The 19,330-nt window shown below is 46.0% G+C and overlaps 1 protein-coding gene across 2 annotated transcripts in view; it reads left to right on the forward strand.

Annotated features, from left to right (window-relative positions):
• The window catches only part of LOC115660332 (polyamine-modulated factor 1-binding protein 1-like), a 351,977-nt gene that overhangs the window by 177,536 nt on the left and 155,111 nt on the right, over positions 1-19,330 (forward strand). The gene's annotated exons all lie outside the window — the stretch shown is intronic.

Genomic DNA, 19,330 nt, shown 5'->3' on the forward strand with positions numbered 1-19,330 from the left:
CAAGGACTCATGCCACCTTACAGAAGAACTTGTATGCCAGTGTTCAGATATCACAGACAGCACATACCACCTTCTTCATCCACTTCTTATCAGAAGAGGCAACTGTACCATCAGCAGCACTATCAGCAACAAACATTCTCAGATACGTGACAGGAAGAAACACTTCAAACCTCATATGAGGACAAAGAATCCTCAGCCATCCCTAAGTCTTTACCACATGCCAAGCCTCAGGCTTGACCCTGGTAGTTGAGACCTTCAAACCAATTTTAGTAAATCAATTTGGGAACCCTCTGTCCAAATTTTACAATTCTTGGACTACTATCATCTTGGACTTAATGGGTTTTAGATATAGTAAAAGAAAGTTTTACTGTCCCATTCAGATCACACCCTCTGTACAAATCCCTCCCTCCCTTTTCAGGGACCCCTCCCACATGAGAGTGTTATGGATAGAAGTATAAGCTCTTCTGAGCATGGTTGCTATAAAATAAGTTCCCTTGGCTACCAGAAACAAAAGATTCTACTCCCATTCTTTTCTAATCGCCAAAGAGAAGGGAGACCTCAGACTGATTTTAGATCTCTGGGATCTAAACAAATATATCAGGAAGTTTCCATTCAGGATGCTTTCCTGGGATCTGATTATTCTGCTCTAGATTTGTTTGTTGCTCTTGAACTCAGAGGCATATTTCCACATTCCCATTAGACCATCCCACCAAAAGTACTTGTGCTTTGTCCTTCATTTATACCACTTTCAATGCAGAGTCCTACCTTTCAGTCTCTCCACTTCGCCCAGAGTATTTACAAATGTTTAGCTCCAGTAGTGGCACATCTGAGAAAGCAAGGTTCTTCTGTATTCCTGTATTTAGATGATTAGTTGCTGAAGGACCAATCCAAAGAAGAATTAGGCAATCATTCAGAACACTTATTCTCTATCTGGAACCCTGGGTCTCATAAACAAACAAAAACCACTTCTCATTCCCTTCATAGGGGAGCCCTTCGACGCTGTCAAAGGGAAGGGCCTTTCTGCTGCAGGAGCGGGGTTTGAAAATAGCAGATTCCATACCTTCACTGGTGACACCCAGTTCATATGGCAGGGCTTTTTCTGAAGCCACTGGGACTAGTGGCATCGATGACATCTGTAACACCTATGCTAGACTCAGAATGAGGTCTCCTCAGCATTGAGTCCTGAAGAATTTCTGTCCCAGTATGGCCAGCATGCTGAAGAGGATTTCAGTACCGCCCGAAACTCTTCATTTTCTAACACAGTAGTTACATCTGCAGAATGTGCCCAAAGAAGTATTCAGCTCATCTCAGGCAAACTTAATAGTAACCATGGATGCATCCAAGGTAGGCCCATCTTTGCACTCAGGTAGTAAAGGGTCTTTGGAGCCTCAAAGAATCCCAGTTACACATAAATGTATTGGAGCTGTGGGCAATCCATTTGGCCCACAAAATGTTTCTCCTGCAGTTACGCAATACAGTTATCTGGGTTGCTACGAACAACATGGCTGCAGTTTATTATGTGAACAAACAAGGAAGGACTTATTTGACCCACCTATTCAACAAAGCAATAGAGCTATGGGATTGGTGCATACAGTACAATATTTACCTGATTGCCTTACATATTCTTGAAGAATACAAGTTAGTAGATTGCCTCAGCAAAGAATTGTCACAAATGCACAGATGGCCCCCAAAGAATTCATTAATTTGGGATATAACATTGGTGATTCTTGACAGCAGACCTGTTTGCCACCGCACTCAATGCAAAATGCCCTCTTTTCTGCTTAGAAGCAGGAGTGGACAGTCAATCTTTGACAGACACATTTCTCCCCTACTTGGGGAATGACTCTCATGTATGCATTTCCCCCATTCCCTTTAACTCCCACAGGCCTAAGCAAAGTAAAGCACGATTCTGCCAGGATGACTGTAATCACTCTAGTGTGGCTGAGACACAATGGTATGCTGACCTACTCCATTTATCCCATGGCAATTACAGGACTCTGCCATTATTGATGGACCTATTTTCACAGCCACAGGGAAAAGTGCTCCATCCAGACCTCCGATTGTACCTCTAACAGCTTGGGTGAAAGGGCTTGGATGGGAATAGAGCGCTCATGGTCCACTAAGGTTCAGTGAATTTTATTAATGCTAGGAAATGCTCTGCTAGAAAGTGTTATTACTTCAAATGGAAAAGATTCATGATATGGGCAGAAAATGGAAATGTAGATCCAGTTTCAGCCCCCATTCAGATGGTCTTAGAAGAGGGGTCGGCAACCTACGGCATGCGTGCCACCTTTGGCACGCGAGCCGATTTTGCCTGCCACATGGCTGCCAGCCGGGTCCCAGCTGCCGGCCCCACTCAGCCCACTGCCGGCTAAGTGAACGGAACCCCAGGCCGGCAGGAGGCTATGCGGGGCCGGCGACTGGGACCCCAGACTGGTGGCAGGCGCGCCCCCCGGCTTCCCCTCACCGCACTCAGGTTCTGCGCATGGCTGGTCCCTGGGCAGGCTAGCTGCTGGGGTCTATAAAGGCTTGTTGGGATTTGCCCCTCAATGAACTGATGTGCAAGGGGGGGTGGGCAAGGTGGAAGTTTCGCCTAGGGTGCAAAATATCCTTGCACCAGCCCTGCCCCAGGGGGTGCGTGCACCCCAGGTTACGAACTACGAACCACTGCACTAAACTGATAAGATCTGCATTTTAATTTAATTTTAAATGAAGCTTCTTAAACATTTTAAAAAACTTGTTTACTTCACATACAACAATAGTTTACAGATGTATAGAGAGAGACCTTCTAAAAATGTTAAAATGTATTACTGGCACGTGAAACCTTAAATTAGAGTGAATAAATGAAGACTTGGCACACCACTTCTGTAAGGTTGCTGACCTCTGTCTTAGAATATCTGTTACACTTAGAAACGGGGTCTATCGCTATCACCTGTTAGAGTACACTTAGTGGCTATTTCATCATACATACACATATTAGAGACAAACCCATTTTCTCACATGACCTAGTGGAGAGATTTTTGAAGGGTCTGCTGAACCTTTATCCATTCACCAGAGACCTTGTCCTCTTGGAATTTGAATTTAGCACCGACTCAAATGAGGCTTTTAAACTATTATGAAATTGCTATTATAAAAGCTGGTTTTAAGGAAAGGTGAAATAGGGAGCAATCATTTCCGGTAAATGAATTAGTGATCTGTATGCACTAATGGCAGATTCCCCCCTATTCTATTTTCTGTTAGGAAAAGGTGGTCCTTAGGCCACATCCTAAATTAATTCCAAAAATTGTTTACGATTTCCATGTAAATCAGTATATAAATTTACCTCTATTTGTTTTTTCCAAACCTCATATAAGTAAGGGAGATGCTAGATTACATTCTTTAAATGCAAAAAGAATACAGTCATGTTATCTAGGTAGAACTCAGGACTTAGGATCAGATCTAAAGTTGTTTATCTCTTATACCAGCTATTCAAAGGGTAGGACCATTTCAGCACAATCATTATCTAGATGGGTCAGACTTTGTATAGAGCAGTGCTATAGGGCAACTTTGCTTTCCCCTCCAGGTCCCGTTAGAGCTCAGAGTATCAGGGAATGGCTTCATCTCCAACAGTTTTCAAGCACATTCCCATTATTGACGTTTGCAAGGCATCTTTGTCTCGCTTCTGTATTGAGGTACTGCTCACCAAATGTCTCAAGGAAGGGAGGATGCAGAGGGCACTTGAAGAAATGAAGGTTACTTGCTTGTAACTGGAGTTCTTTGAGACACACTCTGCACATTCACACTCCCCGCTTGCCTTCCATGCTTATGCAGAATCCTAATTGTAGCATTTCTCAGTATTTCCTATTAGCATTTTGAAGGAACTGAGGTGACAACTGTGCCAATGCTCCTTCTGTGGCCATGCCCCTGACTGGCACAAACACTGGGCACAGGAGGGAAGGGGTGAGATGCCTCTAAAAGGCACTGCTTTAGAAGGTTCCACTGTCCTAGCTACACCAAGCTGGTGCATCCTAAGGATGGGAATATGCACAGGGCATTCAAAGAAGAACTCCAGGTACAAGTAACCTTCATTTTCCAGTCTTGTTGATGACCCTTATGGGGCCAATATGTTTTCATGTGATGGAATTTCTGGGTTTTAATTTGCTTTTTTTTTAAACTAGGATGTTTGTGCAACTTTACTTTGTCCCTGTTATGTATATGAATCACAATAATCTTTAATTACACCATTATGTACTATTATTTCCACAGGATACCTGCTCCAGTTAGTGCACAGGATAGACAGTGCTCTGGGAAAGAATCAGGGTAGTGCGGTTAATGATGCTGATTTCTGTAGAATGCTGCCTTGTTTGTTGCAGAAGTTGGAAGGTGTGAAGTGAATGAGGGAAGGGACTGCAAGAGGGTCTCATGGTTCAGGCAGCTGAATGTCAGCCTCTGCCACATAGTACCTGTATGATTTTGGGCAAGTCACTTAAATCACATTTTTCACAGTGGCCCATAAATTGTGTGTTCCTCATTTTCTAGACTGCCCAACTTGAAACACCTGAAGTCTGATTTGCAGAAGTATTGAGCACTCACAATTGCAGCCGAAGTCAATGGGCACTGTGCTTTGAACATAAAAAGTGCTATAAAGTGAAATATTAGGCACTAGATGTCTCAGATTGAACACCTAAAATTAGTGGAAGCTTATGACAATTTTGGTCTTAATTTCTCTCTGCCTCTATTCCCCATCTGTAAAATGGGAATAATTATATCCCTTTTCCCTCCCAGGGTGCTGTGAATATAAATTGATTGACTGATGTTTGTGAAGCTCAGATATTATTGCAATAAGCACTTGTGATGGGATGTACCACCTTTGAAATGCAAAAAAACCAGCACTCCCCCTCCCGACAAGGTAAGCCCACCACAACCCCAACCACAAGGTAACTCTGCAACTCCCCCCTTTCAACAGCCACTTATAGTCTCTAGAGAGATAACACATATAGATAAGACTGATGATAAATGGAAGTTTGTATTATCAGCATGTTTTGCCAGCCAGTCTTCGTAGTCTGTTTTGTTTAGCTAGTTGCCATTGAATGTGCAGTTTCTGATGCAAGCTTTTTTCTTTTTTTCCGGGAGTGTAGCAGGATCACTCACACCATCCCCCTGATCTTTGATTATTTAATATGCCTCACACAACTCCTCACTCTGGCATGCCTCAAACCCTCTCTCACACATGCACACACTTTGATGGGCTGGCAGCTGCTGTATTTTTAGCAGTTTTGATCTGTCGTCACTTAAACTGGGAAGTCAGAACACTACAGCATCTTTAGCTGGACACAGAAACTTTTACCATTCGCTATCCCTGTGTATTGTGATGATAATGCAAATCTTTAGACCCACATGAAAAAACTCAGAAGATTAAATTATTTTTCTGGCAGCTAGTAAATCCATAAAAAAAACTGACCAGGCCAGTCAAATACCAGCTGGGTTATAACCCTAGGCATACTGGGGCCTTTGAGGCCCCCTGCTGGAGGGCTCATGGGCCTACCATACCCTACCCCAGAAAAAGAGCAGTGATAGTAGGTCCTCCAGTCCTGCCTAGAAAGGCTGCAGGGAAGCAGCCAATCAGAGCGCAGCAGATTCAGTTAAAAGGAGCTGCAGGGCTTGAACAGGTCAGTTGCTGGCTGGGACCAGAAGGGGGAGGAAGGAGTGGAAGGCTGTGAAATTCCGCAGGTAAAGAGACTGGAGAGAAATCCTGCTCAGAACAGGACTGGGAAGCTCTCCAGGTGCGGAGACTTGAGAAATTAAAAAGGGGGCAGAGACTGATACAAGCTTTCTAGACAAAGAGGCCTGGGAGAAGACCCTGAGAAATCAGGACAGGGATGGAGCAACTCTTCAGGCAAGGAGGCCTGGGAGAGACCCTGCTCAAACAGGGAACAGACAGAGTTGCCAAGTAGGTGATAGGGCAGAGTGGGAAGCAGCCCAGGTAGGGTGACCAGATAGCACCTGTGAAAAACAGGGACAGGATGGGGGGTAATAGGTGACTATATAAGACAGCCCCGAATATTGGGACTGTCCCTATAAAACTGGGACATCTGATCACCCTAAGCCCACGCAATTCAGTAGCAGCAGCTATTAAAGCAGCCTATGGCTGCTATTTGCAGGGTCCCTAGGTTGGGACCCAGAGTAGTGCGTGGGCCCGAATCCCCCTCCACCTGCCACTGGGGAAGTGACCTACCCCCCACAAAGGTGATAAGACTCAGCACTAAAAGTGCAAGAAAAGGGCTAGAATTTAAACAGACCTGCAGTCAGAGAGAGCACCAACCATTTGTTGGCCTGTGTTACCCCAGAAGGGGCAACAGCCAATTGGGGGAGGCCTTGAGAGGTGAGCATGCCCCATCCCAGGACCACAGAAAATCACATGAGGAAATTAATAACTATGTATTCCATGAAAGATTTGGATGGTGTGTAATAAATAAGGCTGGAGCCATACATTGAATGATGAGAATAAAAAGAAATAATGAATAGTTACCCATTCCTTGAGCAGTACACTCAGAGACAAGGATCCTGTGGAAAAACAGCACATGATCATGTAATTAAAGACTGTATCATAATGAATATGCACCGGGGGCCAAATTAAGGTCACATGGGCAACCTTAATGCTGGCATTTGCAAACTTTTTGTGTGCTAGACTTTGCAACCTTAGTGTTCTTTTAAAATAGCTCTGTTGTATGTAATATTTTTTAAATGAAGGAATTACATCTGTTCCCATGAATGTTTTCATTCTCACTCCAGCTAATGCAAATTGCACTAGTCAGGCGTTCTTTGAAAGCCTTTCTCAATAGTTAATGTTAATAGAGACAATAGAGCATTCTCTCGGCTATTAATCTGAAGATAATAACAGGGCCATTTCTTAAATACACACAGAAGAAGAAGAAGAAGAAGAAGAAATACTGGCTATGACACAAAATGAATTGTCTTCCTCCGTGCCCTTGTAACCTGGGGCATGTAGTGCAGGCTGGCAGCCATTGCGTTACAGATTTAAAAGTGCTGGAACCTCTCAGTTCTGTAGCATGTGGCCTGATGGATTCGTGAGTAATGTACTTGAGGAGTGCATTACCAAGCTCCAGACTAATGGCTAGCTGTTGCCAATGGCTCTTGCTACAGATCATTCATTGTGCTATGCATAAGCTCTCTGCCAGTCTGTGTTCTGGCACTCATGCTGCCCGTGCTAAACACCACCTGTCTTCCTGCTTGACCCCAGGAAAGTATTTCCCAAGTTTTCTCACAATTGATAGTAGAAAACAGGAGGCTACAGTGCAATGGAGCCTTTCTTCTCACATGCACTTCTGGAATCTATGGTAGAGGATGGGACATAAACTTGTCACCAGCTATTTCCAGGATATAGTCACGCTACTTGCTGGAAAATTTGTGTCCATGAAATTTCCTCTTCCAAGGAGAATGAAGTTCCAGAAGAGAATGAAAAATCTGAGGGAAAGGGACATCATATGTAGTGTATCCGAGTATAGTTTTTGAGAGAGGAACTAGCCTCCCTCTCTCTCTGATGGCTTATCAACTAATTCCATGCTCCAGTGCAGCCTGGTAGAAATGCCTAAATACAGGCACCAGCATATGCCTGTTGAGTGAGAGAACTGCAGCATATGTATAGCCCAACCTGATGAAGAATACCTGCCTCAATTTCTGGGTTGAATTTTGTTGGCTCAGGCAGATGGTATGTGTTCAAACCTTGGATGTTCTGAATGAGTAACCCGTAGAAAATATCTTCCTGGGTATTGACCCCTTTTCTTTTCTTTTCTTTTTAAAACCTGTGATACCAGCGAGGCTCCCGCGTGACAGCATAGGAGATTTAGTCTTCTGTTCTTCCTCCAAGATGATGCAAGCTTCCTCATGCTGCCCCGTCGGGTAGTCTCAACCTGATGTGGAAGTGGGATATTCAGTGTGGCAGCATCGTGTATTTCCATGGCTCATTTCGTCCTCGGTGCCTTAGGGCATGTCTACACAACCCGCAGCAGCCAACCTCAGCAGGCTTGGGTTAGCAGGACTTGTGCTAGGACTCTAAAAACAGCCTTGTAGGCAGCACTTTGAAACTGCATCTTGGGCTCTGATGCCTAGGGAGGGAGGAGGCTTCTGAGCAATTCCAAGTGTGCTGTGTGAATGGCTGTTTTTAGAGCGCTAGCCCCATTAGCCCATGTCTATCAGCCCAGGCTGAGAGGCTCCCTGCTGCAGGCTGTGTAGACATGCCCTGAGTGTATCAGCAAGCATGCCAGCCAGTGCTGCTGGTGGGGTTGAGAGTCCAGCTGGACTGAGATCCCTCTGTACTCATTTCACGTAGGCCATTGAACGGCCTTCAGAGGGTAACAGCTTTCAGTCATTGCCAGTTTGAACTGGAGACTTGGAGGTAAAAAGCTGTAATATCTCATTTCCAGTCACCTGAGCCATCCAGTGCCCCTGTTGGCCTCTGTCACAGGCCTTGCTGAGCCAGAAACTTTAACTCTTGCTCTGCTGTCCTGTGTTCTCAAGCTGTGTAATCATACTGTTAGTTTTTATAAAGCTAAACTTTTGAACTTTAATTTCTTCCTGCCCAGCCTATGGAGGGGAGAAAAGCCTACCTTCTAAGGAATTCGTCCCAGAGGAGGGTCACTGTTGTTTGTCTACTATTAAAACTGCATTAGGGAACCAAAATGGTGTAAACATAGGATTAGAGACCTCTCTGACTGATCAAGAAATGTTTTATTCCACCCATAGAAATATTTTACATTTCAAGGGGGTAATTCTAATTACCGTAAAGATTTTTGGGTTCCTAAGTATAATTCAATGGTAAGAGAAGGTTTTCTTTTTAGTGAGGGCTATTTTCTTTGTGTTCTTCTACAGCTATACTAAGTATAGCTTTTTATTGCCCTGAGCAGAAAACAAACCCTGGTTCTTTTCAACCTTCACATTAATTGTGCAACCAAAAGTCTCGTAGCACTTTGCACATAGAAACCAGGTGAGGGTTGTGGAGAGTTAGACCATTGAAATGAAAAGTCCCAGTATGTACTGTCAGTCGGATTATTTGCATGCTTTTTTGGAACATGCTTCCAGTAATAGAGTCATCACGCTGTTATTTCTCCTGACCGCTCTTTCTGTTTTCCTATACAAAATCTGACGGTGGCTTATATTTAACTGAGAATATTCTTTGCTTGCTTCCCTGTCTTCTCGCTTGAGCTAGCTTTCTTTAACAAGCACAACAGCATGCTGCTGTATCTTCAAAGAGGAAATTAATTCCTTCCGCAAAAGGGTCAAGTGCTAGAAAGTGCATAGCAATGCAGTTTGCATGGCAGGATACAGAAGATATGATGCTAATAAGATTCTGAGATGAGAACAGCAGACTGGCTCTAGGGATTCAGATGAAGGGTTCTGTAAATTTTAAAAGAAATGATCTCCAAAAACTAATGATGTCTGCTTTCCAATTCATTAGTAATGTTGAGTGGGGAGATGGGAGTGAGAAGCGGGCCATGCTTTGAAATATCAAAATGTAACGACGATGAAAACAGTGAGAGCTCATCTCATTGGGGTCATAAAGCCGGGAGAAGGAGGCAGGCTGTAGGGAAATGTAGTCAGTGTCGAGGGGGAAGGGAATTGTACCATGGTAGGCTGTATGTAGATTTACTGCAGTGATTGTACCAGTGTAGATACAAGGTTCTTATGCTGAAAAAAATGTTGCAATATTTATAAGACTTTTTTCAGTTTTTCTGTTTAAGATTACTTATTGTACAGAGTGTCTGAAGGATTCTAAAAACACAAGCGAATTGTCTTAGCATATTTACAGACGGCTCTTGGTAAACCTTGCCCTTCACCTTTTTGCATTGTGTGCACGAAACTGAGTAACAAGAACCTGAACCTTGTTTGTAGTTAATAGTGGGAGAAAAACCCTCAGGCAAAGCCTAATGAACCAAGAGCAATTCTGAGCTCTCCTCTGTAATATCTGCAGAGACTGTGCCTTTCCAAGAGCTGCCTGGACACATCGTGTGACCTTGCTGCTTTACATCATTAAAATTTCCCATTACTGGGATAGTGTTTGCATGGAGGTGCTGTTGTGCGGATATTATGCCGGCGTGTCTCTCCTGCATGCAGAGTTTGTAACTGACAGAAAAAATGTCTCTACTTGAACAGTTTCCAGAGCTGGGAGGTGTGCAGCAGCGAAGGTTAGCTGTGGCTTTTATTTTGACAAAGCTATTACATTTTGCAGAGTGAGGTTAAGGTTTTCCTCCTATCTTATTTATTTGTGTGATATTTTCTGATCTGCCCTCAGTGATGACTGGTGAGGTTCTGGTGGAGCAGCCTCGCAATCATCACTAGTGCTTTCGAGCCAATGACAGGCGGAGTGGCTCAGAAGGGCAGGCCCTGGTGTGCCAGATCTGAGACCTGCACAGTCACAGCTACTGTTCTGAGACTGACAGCCTTGCGAATTGAAGTGCAATCATGCTCTTAGGTGCAGTGAGGTGTGCCTGCCACATCCACTGTGCTGGCCTCACTAGTCCTAGACAGTATCAGAGGGGGAGCCGTGTTAGTCTGGATCTGTAAAAGCAACAAAGAATCCTGGGGCACCTTACAGACTAACAGACGTTTTGGAGCAGGAGCTTTTGTGGGTGAATACCCACTTCCTCAGATGCATGTAGTGGAAATTTCCAGGGGCAGGTATATATATGCAAGTAAACTAGAGATAACAAGGTTAGTTCAATCAGGGAGGATGAGGCCCTGTTCTAGCAGTTGAGGTGTGAAAACCAAGGGAGGAGAAACTGGTTTTGTAATTGGCAAGCCATTCACAGTCTTTGTTTAATCCTGAGCTGATGGTGTCAAATTTGCAGATGAACTGAAGCTCAGCAGTTTCTCTTTGAAGTCTGGTCCTGAAGTTTTTTTGCTGCTATAGTGTGGCCAGGGAGGTTGAAGTGCTCTCCTACAGGTTTTTGTATATTGCCATTCCTAATATCTGATTTGTGTCCATTTATCCTTTTCCGTAGAGACTGTCCAGTTTGGCCGATGTACATAGCAGAGGGGCATTGCTGGCATATGATGGCTTATATTACATTGGTGGACGTGCAGGTGAATGAACCGGTGATGGTGTGGCTGATCTGGTTAGGTCCTGTGATGGTGTCGCTGGTGTAGATATGTGGGCAGAGTTGGCATCGAGGTTTGTTGCACGGATTGGTTCCTGAGCTAGAGTTACTATGGTGCAGTGTGCAGTTACTGGTGAGAATATGATTCAGGTTGTCAGGTTGTCTGTGGGCGAGGACTGGCTTGCCACCCAAGGCCTGTGAAAGTGTGGGATCATTGTCCAGGATGGGTTGTAGATCCCTGATGATGCGTTGGAGGAGTTTTAGCTGGGGATTGTATGTGATGGCCAGTGGAGTTCTGTTGGTTTCTTTCTTGGATTTGTTTGCAGTAGGAGGCTTCTGGGTACATGTCTGGCTCTGTTGATCTGTTTCCTTATTTCCTCATGCGGATATTGTAGTTTTGAGAATGCTTGGTGGAGATTTTGTAGGTGTTGGTCTCTGTCTGAGGGGTTAGAGCAGATGCGGTTGTACCTCAGTGCTTGGCTGTAGACAATGGATCGTGTGATGTTCCTGAGATGGAAGCTGGAGGCATGAAGGGAGGCATAGCGGTCGGTAGGTTTTCGGTATAGGGTGGTGTTAATGTGACCATCGCTTATTTGCACTGTGGTGTCTAGGAAGTGGACCTCCCGTGTAGATTGGGCCAGGCTGAGGTTGATGGTGGGGTGGAAGCTGTTGAAATCGTGGTGGAATTTTTCCAGAGACTCCTTCCCATGGGTCCAGATGGTGAAGATGTCATCACTGTAGTGTAGGTAGAGAAGGGGTGTGAGTGGACGAGAGCCGAGGAAGCGTTGTTCCAGGTCGGCCATAAAAATATTGGCATATTGTGGGGCCATGCGGGTGCCCATAGTGGTGCTACTGATCTGGAGATATATCTTGTCATCAAATTTGAAATAGTTGTGTGTGAGGATAAAGGCACAGAGCTCAGCAGCCAGTTGTGCTGTGGCATCATCAGGGATACTGTTCCTGACAGCTTGTATTCCATCTGTGTGGGGGATGTTCATGTAGAGAGCCTCTACATCCATGGTGGCTAGGATGGTGTTTTCTGGAAGGTCACCAATGCATTGTAGTTTCCTCAGGAAATCAGTGGTGTCATGGAAATAACTGGGAGTGCTGGTGGCATAGGGTCTGAGTAGAGAGTCCACATATCCAGACAGTCCTTCAGTGAGAGTGCCAATGCCCAAGATGATGGGGCGTCCAGGATTTCCAGGTTTGTGGATCTTGGGCAGTAGATAGAATAACCCTGGTTGGGGCTCTAGGGGTATGTTGATTTGTTCTGGTGTTAGTGTAGAGAGTGTTCTGAATAGATGTTGCAGTTTCTTAGTGTATTCCTCAGTGGGATCTGAGAGAAGTGGCCTGTAGAATCATCCCTGATGATGCCACAGCACAACTGGCTGCTGAGCTCTGTGCCTTTATCCTCACACACAACTATTTCAAATTCGATGACAATATATATCTCTAGATCAGTGGCACCGCTATGGGCACCTGCATGGCCCCACAGATCAGTCACACCATCACCGGTTCATTCACCTGCACGTCCACCAATGTAATATACGCCATCGTATGCCAGCAATGCCCCTCTGCTATGTACATCGGCCAAACTGGACAGTCTCTACGGAAAAGGATAAATGGACACAAATCAGATATTAGGAATGGCAATATACAAAAACCTGTAGGAGAACACTTCAACCTCCCTGGCCACACTATAGCAGACCTTAAGGTGGCCATCCTGCAGCAAAAAAACTTCAGGACCAGACTTCAAAGAGAAACTGCTGAGCTTCAGTTCATCTGCAAATTTGACACCATCAGCTCAGGATTGAACAAAGACTGTGAATGGCTTGCCAACTACAAAACCAGTTTCTCCTCCCTTGGTTTTCACACCTCAACTGCTAGAACAGGGCCTCATCCTCCCTGATTGAACTGACCTCGTTATCTCTAGCTTGCTTGCTAGCACACATATATATACCTGCCCCTGGATATTTCCATTACATGCATCTGAGGAAGTGGGTATTCACCCACGAAAGCTCATGCTCCAAAACGTCTGTTAGTCTATAAGGTGCCAAGAATTCCTTGCTGCTAGTCCTAGACACTCAGTTCAAGCTTTGGTTTTGACTTCGGCAGGACGTTTCTTCACCCCCAGTGAAACTGGGTTATCTGTTTGCTCTACTGTTCTTCACTGAAACTTCTGCTGCTCTTGAGGCTTATTCTTAAAGTGCACAGATCCCATATCTCAATTGTGTGATTTTTGGTCATGTCATCTCAGCACCAAGCCCTACTCCAGATAATGAATCTTTCTTCTTGGAAAAGGTCAGGTTTCAAATCCAGGTATAACAGGCTGGCAGTGTGTGCCTGCAACGCTCGCACCCTATTAGCTGTGTTTTCTTGGTGGAAAAGGTTTCAATGGGTCCTGGTGATTTACTGAGGTGGGTGAGGCACTGCTTTACCTGGATATCAGAGAATGGGAGCGGTCTTCTGAGAAGATAGGACCTGGGGTCTGTGGAGAAAGCTTGGGTGAATTTTTGTTACCATTACATCCAAAGCCCAGGAAGTGGGGGAGCTTAAACTGTGTTTGCAGAGAAAGTTGGGAAAGGTGCCTGCTCTTATGAAAGCCGGAAGTGGCCAGCAGCAGATCCGGCTCCTTGGCAGGGGGCCAGAGGCTCCGCATGGGGCCCTCACCCCAAGCACAGGCTCCAAATTCCTGGGGGGGGTGGGGCCTGCAGGTGAGAACTGTGCAGTGCCGCTTGCGCACCTTGCCTAGGAGTCGGACTTCCTGCTGTCTGCTTCTGGGGTGCAATGTGGTCCGTGGTGCCAGGACAGACAGGAAGCCTACCTTAGCACCGCCACTGCACCGCTGACTAGGAGCCAGCCAAGGTAAGCCCTCACCCTCACAAATTCGGAGCCTTTTCCTGCACCTCAAACCCCTCATCCCCAGAGCCCTGACCCCCTCCTGCATCCTTGCCCCAGCCCAGAGACCCCTCCCATACCTTGAACTCCTCATTCCCGATCCCACCCCACAGCCCTCACTCCGTAGTCCAACCCTTTGCTCCAGCCCTGAGCCCCTCCCACACCCCAAACCCCTCATTCCCAACTCCGTTGGGTCTTGGGCATCAACAGTTTTCTTCAATTGGGTCAAAAAAGTCTTCAACAGAAAAAAAGTTTGAAAACCATTGCTCCAGATGACCCTAAATCAAGCGCTGGCATCTGACTTCACTCATAGAATATGGTTTTTGTTGTTTTTTCCATCAGTTTCCCTGTTTCCAGTGAACATAGTCAGTCCTTCTTTATGGACTTTCTATAAATTGTGAGGATGATATTGCCATGTGTGTCAAGGCCTGCGTTCTTTCCGCTTCTCTCCTAAGTGAAATGCTTCCTTGGAGAGAGGAGATGGGGGAATTTATTTCCCCAGGAAACCTCACGACAGATGCAGCAACAGTTTCCTTTGAGGTTCAGTGGAGTTCCTGCTTGTTACCCAGTTTTTAAGCTGGATGCCTGAGACCCAAGGATATTAGACTGTCTTGCCTAAGCTCATACCGTGAGTCAGTGGAGCATACAGAAGCATGGCTGCCTGGCTATTCTATACAGTACAACCTGTGTGTGTCCTCTCTCTCTTGGGCCATATGTAAACGTATGAAAAAACAGCAAAAATTTGGATCCCCTTTTCGACCATGAGCTTGACTAAGACTGAATTTGAGGCTGTAGTTTGATGTGTCAAGCTCTCCTTATTCTCCTGATGAGAAAACTGGGTTGTGTATTACTTACTGATTTGCAGCAATTTGCTGCTGGTCAGTTGTTTCCAAACTTCTAAGGCTGGTTGAGTCTAAAAGGTGAAAAAGCAGTAGTATCTGCTGGAGAAGCCAGACAGGGGTTTCTGGAGTTGAAGTTTGCAATGAAAAGGGTCTAAAATTGGATGAAAGGATTGTAATATTACAGCAGAAGAATCTTTTTATGTTTGGCTGAAGAGACAGAATGAATTTCTTATTCCCATAAAGCACATCTATTGCTTGCTGCAGCACTATACTAGTATGTTTTTGGATGATATGTGCACAGTTTCATGAAGCATAGATAGGGACCTTGTAGCAGGGTACTGGTGCCAAAGCACCTAATTAGCTCCTGCCTGGTCAGCTCCAATCAAGGGAAGCAGATTGGAGCGGATGGAGAAGGCCTGATGCCGGCCTGAGGATTGGCAACACCTGCTGGCCTGACAAACCAAGGGCTGTAAAGGTTGAGAGGGAGCCAGAAGGCAGGGGGCAGCCAGGGAGGGGGAGGCCTCCTAGCTGAAGGCTGACTCTGCCTGTAAGAGAGGTAACCAAACCTGTAACGCCCATATACAGATGGACACGGGTGGTGGGATAACGTTAAGCAAATAAAGACGTGAGTGTCGCACAACCCTGAGGGCTCTCAGAGCCTCATTAGGGAGGGCAAACGAGTCAGGAAGAGGGGCAGGTCATGGAACCCTGTTACAGACTGACTTTCCACTCTGATACACAAGCGTAACTCTGACCTTAGTGGAGTTACGCTAGTGTGAACCTGGGGTAATGGAGTGGAGATCGGGGCCACAGGGATCGTCCGTGAGGCTGATTTTGGAATGGACACAGCATTCCAGTAGGAATGATAAACCATCCCGTGATGGCCCAACAAGTAGTAGTGCATGTGTAATACGTACATATAGTGTATATTAGTGTATAAAATGTTTTTGAAAAGACAAACAGAGGGGTGTAGGAAGTTGCAATTTCTAAGCACAAAGACCTGTGATGTTATGAGTGTGAAGTTTTGTAGTTAATATATAGGTGTGCAAATGACAAATAATTGTGCTTCAGAATCAAAGGCTTAAGTGGAGCTTATGACTGCAAAGAGAATCTTTACCATTTGAACCAATAAAATATTATCTGAAACAATAGCTCTCATAAGTGTAAACTGCCCCATTCAATGAAATGAATAGTTGACTCTGAAGCCTAATGTGATTATGGGATTTCAGCATTAACTCTCTTGTTGCTGATGCCTTTAATAGAAGCTTCAAGCTCTAATGTGCTTTCTGTACCATTGCTGAATGTACCATTATTAATGAATGCACAAGTGGGAAAATAAAGATGGAAAAAAGTTCAAAATATAAAATAGGGCAACAAACATATGAATCAAAAGGGGGGGGGGAGTGTTAAAAGAGCTTAGGTGGACATCACACACTTCTGCCATTCAGTAGCCTTGGGGTCAACAGTGCAGTCTGAAAAGTCATGCAGGTAGACCTGCACACAACGAGCAGCCATTCAGTAGGTGTGCAGTGTCCTCAACTGTACCACAGCTACACAGAGGACTGTTCTGAGTCCCCAGGTGTGGTCACTTGTGCAAACCTCACACACACACACCTCACCCTGCATCTGGAACAGTTGTGCTTTCACTGGAGACTGTATGGCAGCGTGAAGCCCAGCCCCCTCGCCTCAGTCTGAGTGATGAGGAAGGAGTTTCTGACAGAATGAGCAGCTCATTGCCCTTCTGCTTACCACAGTGTGGCAGCATCTGCTGGTGAGAATGTCCAGTGTGCTGTAGGTGACTATTAGGATGGGATGCCTGGAAGCTGCTGTAGTTTGCTGGCCTTGAGAATAAGCAATACAAATCCCTTATGCTTTGGCAAATGTTAAAGTCCATTTTACAACTACCCCTGCTCAAAAAGAGGGAGAGACTGAGGAGGTATTTGCCCTCTCCAGAACCAAAAGCTTCAGCTTCCTCCCATCTCCCTTTTCTTCCTGGGTGACCAAAACCCTACCTGTCTCCTTGCTTGGCTGTGAAACCTTAAACTTCCCACTCCACTCTAAGGGGTTTCCTTAAATTATCATGGAGGCTGCGCTTTGTCCTGCATCTGAGCTCTCCCGCTTGGACCCCACACCAAGCACTTCGGCGCGGAGTGCATCGCTGGCACGGGGCTCCGCCCAGCACCATTGCCCCCTGCTGGTGCCTAAGAAGTGGCAAAAGAAGAGCTCCAGAAGGTAAAGGGGCTTTGGGCAAAGGACCAATGTCAGGCCATGTGCCCACCCCGAGGCTTCACGGGGTACTGCTGAGATCAGACCCCCCTAGCCTGGCCAGAGAGCCGCCTCTGGCAAGTGGCAGGGGACCCCAGTGTCTCCCAGAGCCCTCATTGCCTGAAGCGTTTCCGGTGGCTAAAGAACAAGTAAGCTGACCGGCACTGCAGGTGCCACACCAGGCGGCAGGCTCAGCTAAAGCCCCCAATATCTAAGGGCAAGCTGATCATGGGACCATCCCATAGGCAGGGAACACCCTCAGTAACCGGACTGTCACCACAACCTTGGACCCCAGCACCATATCCTAGATCTCTGACTAGAAGGTCTGCAGCGCACTCTCCACCTGCAAGACATGGGACACCGGAGTCAAGGCACCAGTCCCCGTACCACTGATACTGGCAAACTTCCCATCAGAGATCGCTGTGGCTCAGGTCGCCTTTGCCCAGGCAGTCTCCCAGATGTTGATCCCTGCCCGAGGATGGGGGACGTTCCTTGTCACGGCAGCAATCCCTTCACCCTGGTGCCGTTCGTCAGGTAGGCACCGTTTCTCACCCTCACCTTGCTGGTCGCTGACCAGAGGCAGTCAGCAAACTCAGGCCTTGACAGCTCTGCCCTGGTCGCCAGAAGGGCAATGGTCTGAATCAAACTGGGAGTTCAGCGCCTCGCCAAGAAGGGGTGATTTACCGCTGACTCGTGAAACTGGCATGGCACCTGCAGTGACAGCGTGGCAGCAGGGACAGTGGCCGGCCCACTCAATGGCTGTATTGGAATCTGTGGGGCATGCCAGTAATGCTGGTCCCCTGTTCCCACCAGCCCTCCCTGGCCACCTCAGACAAACTGGCCCGGCACCACGAGCACCAGAGTCAGAACGTGATGCCGAATCCAATGTTGGGCAGCACACCAAACCCCAGCACCAAAGGAGCCATCCCCGGAGAGAGAGGGGAAGCCTGCTTCTCCACGGGTGGTGCAGTCGTTGTCATCATCCCTAGATGAAGCAGTTGCGGTTCCCTCCCAAAAGCGCAATCCCCCCAATGACTTCAAGGAACAGGTGGTTGCTAACTTGAACCTACAGATTGAGGAGGTCGCGGAGGAGTCAGACCTCTTTAACGTTGAATCCTCTTCCACCCTGGCCCAGGTCACGCTGCCTGTCCAGGCCTATAACTCTGGTTTTTGCTCTAGACTCAAACTTTGTCATATTTTGTCTAATTTCTAGCTTAAATTTATTGATGGCTAGTTTATATCTTTTTGTTCTTGTGCCAACATTGGCCCTTAATTTCAATAACTCCTGTCCCTCGCTGGTGTTTATGCCTCTTGTATATATTTATAGAGGGTAATCATATCTCCCCTCAGCCTTCTTTTGGTTAGGTTAACCAAGCCAAGCTCTTTAAGTCTCTTTTCATAAGGTAGGTTCTCTATTCCACTGATCATCCTAGTTGTCCTTCTCTGCACCTGTTCCAGTTTGAATTAATCTTTCTTAAGTGGGGGGCCAGAATCGCCCACAGTATTCCAGATGAGGTCTCACCAGTGCCTTGTATATTGGTAATAACACTTCCCTATCCCTACCAGAAATACCTTCCTTGCATTAGCCTTTTTCACAACCTCAATCACATTAGCAGCTCCTAGGCATCCTGTAATTGACCAATACACCCATGTGTTTCTCCTCCTCTGTCACCCCTAAGTGATGCATCCCCAGTTTATAGCAAAAATTCTTCTTGTTTGTCCCTAAATGCATGACTTTGCACTATTAAATTTCATCCATTTTCTATTATTTCAGCTTTCAAGGTCATCCAAATCTTCTTGTATGATATTCCTGTCCTCCTCTGCATTGGCAATACCTCCCAACTTTGTGCCATATGCAGATTTTATTAGCGCACACCCACTTTTTGTGCCAAGGTCATTAATGAAAATGAAAAACAATCCTTGAGGAACTCCACTAGTAACCTCCCTCCAGCCTGACAGGTCACCTTTCAGCATGACCATGGATAGACAGTGGAGAGTTATTCAAAGCAAATCCTCCTATACATCCTTCATCTCTTCCAGCCTGTAACCAGAGCACTTTCCCATCTATTCATGAAGAGAAAATGTAGCCTTTATTCTTTTATGCAGGACCTTGCTGCTGTTACGTCTGCTTTTGTCACTTAGATTAAGGGGCTGCAATGCATTCTACATGGACCAGCCAGAAAATAAGCTGGAGTAGAAAGTGTCTCCCCACTTATTAACTGGAGTTTCTGA

Source organism: Gopherus evgoodei, chromosome 12 (genome assembly GCF_007399415.2).
Source record: "Gopherus evgoodei ecotype Sinaloan lineage chromosome 12, rGopEvg1_v1.p, whole genome shotgun sequence".
Classification (NCBI taxonomy): Eukaryota; Metazoa; Chordata; order Testudines; family Testudinidae; genus Gopherus; species Gopherus evgoodei.